Genomic DNA, 3,489 nt, shown 5'->3' with positions numbered 1-3,489 from the left:
GACTCGGCGAGTCCATGCCATGCGTAACTCAAACTCACTTCTAAGGTCAAATATGTTCCATACAATCATAGATCTGGCCTCCCCAGGCATGATAATCACGTAAAGTCCAAACCTTGGTGCTCAAACAACGACTATTTGCTCCTAGATGATGTTTTAGCCCCATATCTCATAACTCTAGGTCAAAACTCCCATGAATCCTCATAAAGCTTAAGTAATAAAGCTTCTCTGGACCTCTATGGATCTCATCCCAAGCCTCATCACAAATAGGGACGAAATGGACATCAAATCTAACCAACAAAGGGGTCAAGAAACCCTAACCCCCATGTTTATCATGACAACAGAAAAGGAAGCCAAAATATACCTCCAAGATGATGCTCTGAGCTCCAAAACCGAAGGATGTCCACCTCCCTTGCCTCCTCTTAGCTAGAATCTCCTTTGCCTTGCCAAACAAAGCTTCAAAGGTCAACAATGGCCTCTTCTCTCTCCCAAAACACTCAAAATCTCTTTAGGGTTTCTCTATGGGGTTGGTGGCCGCAAATGACGGCCATAAGCCCCTTGTAAATAGGTCTCAAACCCTGGAAATTAGGGTTTCATTAAACAGCATGGACTCGCCGAGTCCGGACGTGAACCCGGATGAACATCCGCGACCCTACTCGGCGAGTCTTGGTGATGAGAATTGTTACCGAGATTTGAGAAAGCGAAGTTTGATTTGAGTAATTGAAGATTTAGAACACGAAGAGTAAATATTAATCAGATATCATATTGATAAAGACTGATTACAACATAAGCAGAAAAGAGATATTTGTTACGAAAAAGTCTCTATCTACTTCTAACCTCAGTCCATATTTATAGGGAACATGAGTGTACAAAAAATATACTAAGTCTAGACATTTAACTTCGCATAAAGATGACTTTGTAAAATAACATAAAATACGAAACTATACAAAACACTATATTCGACTTTTACAATTTTACATCTACATTCTCCCCCTTTGTAAACAGTCGAAGCTATTCATCCCATAAGCTTTTGAACAGCTGAGTGGATTGTCTTTCGCACTTCTCCATACCAGGAGATCACCTTCTTGAGTTCTTTCTTGTCTCCTTCATTGTTCTTCTTGCAATTGTTCATACGAACAATAAAGTGCGTATATTGCGAAGAATTATATCTTTCCACCTCTGAGACTTTAAACAAGAACTTCTTAGGTTTCCCTTTTGTATCTCTTCCAGAAAACACCATGCCCAAAGGTTTCAGGCATATTTCCCCAACAACATATTTCGATAATGCTGATTGAGATAAAGTTTCTTCCAAGGAACGTTCACTTCTCTTCCCAACACATTAGCCAGTTCTTCATATGTAAGAGCCAAACAATCGAAGTAGTTGTCGATGTATGTCTTCACATGTGCGAAGCCTATCTTGAACACTTCAGTCTCAGAGCCTTTGAGCTTATTTTCTTCTATATGCTTCAAAATCAGAGCCACTTGAATTAAATCATTGCAGTTCATCAGAGGAAAATCTGCTACAGTGAAGTCATACTCCTTGTTGTCTGCTCGGATAACAAAATAACGAAAATTTTGAAGCATGTCTTCAAACAATATGTCTTTCTTGATTGTCAGCACCATTTTGATCTTCATTAAAGACCAAACTTCATATGGATTCTTCCCCAAAACGGCATGAACTCTGATTTTCATGTGTATATAATCATCAGGATTATCAAACTTCTCACTAATCTTGTACTGAGTAGTGATGAATAGCATTTCATTTATTGGAAAATCCAGCTGACAATTGTCTGAATTCGTAATATCATAACTTCTCTTTGGCTTCTTCTCTTTCAATTCATATGACACGCTTCGCAAGTTCCAGTCAAACAAATTCTTTGCACATCACTGATGCGAACCATGGATGAAAATACTTCGCATCTTAACCCAATTTAACCAAATGGAAAATATTGAGACCCAAAGGCGAACTCAACAAAACTGAACGAACTTCCTGGTTGTCTTCCAAATTGCGAACCATTTCACAATCTTATATGCGAACTACCCAGATGCGAACTTGCCAAGTCGACCTTTTATCAGTTCATCCTCAATCAATCGACATCCCATAATCAAAACAAATTCGACTTCGCGACTCAAAATTAAACAGATTTCATCTTTTAATCAACATCTCAGCAATGAACTCAAAATCGAAAATCAATTCATTGATTCCAAAATCAAATTTGATTCCTAAACAGTCGAATTCCTAAAAATCAACCCAAAACAAACTGATTTGGACACTCAAAGAGTAAGACGAAACCAACACCGATTTAAAATTTATTCCATCACCGTCTTCAAAACCCAAAATTGATATCAATCCCAAAATACAGTCTTTGTTAATCACCCATTTCAATTCTTCGTTCATCAAACATGCGAAAATCGACACCAAACATTGACTACTGACTCCCAAAATCTTCGATATAACTTTTCCAACTGTCTTCGCATCCTCTTCTTTACTTAAACTTTTCTCTCCCCTTTGCACCCCTGTGAAAGCAGGTGGGGCACCCTTTGGTAGTAAAGAAGTAAAATTGGCGAGTGGAGCAAGAGCTTTCTAAATTGCTTGTTCTAAAGTATTAATCTTTAGAGACAAGAACTCAAGAGTGAGAATTTATGAAGGTGAAGATTGCGAAACCATCATTTTACTCTCAGTCACCAACTTGGTTAGCTGATCAAACTTCTCCTTTCTTTCTTCGTTATGGAATCTGAACCGTTTAAAACCCTTCGCATGGAGTCAAGGCTCTTTCACTTTTGGGATATAAAGTGAAGTCATATGCCAGATTTGCGAAATCATCAGTCTGAGTTGGTTTTACTCAGAACCTCAAGGATTTCGTGTGTGCATTGTGTCAACAGAATAAGATGAGAAACAAAAAAAATTGGAATTTTGTGATGTCAAAAATTTAATTTGACATGAATGCAGTGAAACCCCTGGCAAAGGTTGCTTCGTTAATCATCAAGAGAGATAATCAACAGGTTGTGTAGTTTCCCATGAATTACAATCGAATACTTGTAGAGAAGTATCGAAGGGCTTCTTTTAAAAGACATTTTGGATTGGTTTTCAATTTCATTACATATCAGCCTTAACATAAGGTGAGAAATTGTAAATGAAATTACTTGTTTGACCAGTGTAGTCAGTGACAAGTTGGCTTGTGAAAATATTTATCATGACTAGGATTTGCGAATGAAACTTACACAGAAATCATATTCAAAAAAAAAAAAATTGTTCTGGATCTTTTTGGGTAACAAACATTGTTGGTTGTGAATATTTGATCAAGACCACACATGCGAATTGAATATGATTTGAAATTTTGAAATTTTTGATACTGAAACAAAGGTTTCGTAAAAATCTGGAACAAAGTTCCCTGTCAATTCCTTAAGGTTTATGATTTTTGGGTTTCACTTCCATCATGGACTCATGATGTTAGATCATAAACACAGACTTGTGATTTGTCTAGGTTTTGA

The sequence above is a fragment of the Lactuca serriola genome, chromosome 3 (assembly GCF_051521515.1).
Source record: "Lactuca serriola cultivar US96UC23 chromosome 3, Lser_US96UC23_V15, whole genome shotgun sequence".
Classification (NCBI taxonomy): Eukaryota; Viridiplantae; Streptophyta; class Magnoliopsida; order Asterales; family Asteraceae; genus Lactuca; species Lactuca serriola.
The sequence above is the reverse complement of the archived record's forward strand: the minus strand, read 5'-3'. Positions refer to the sequence as shown.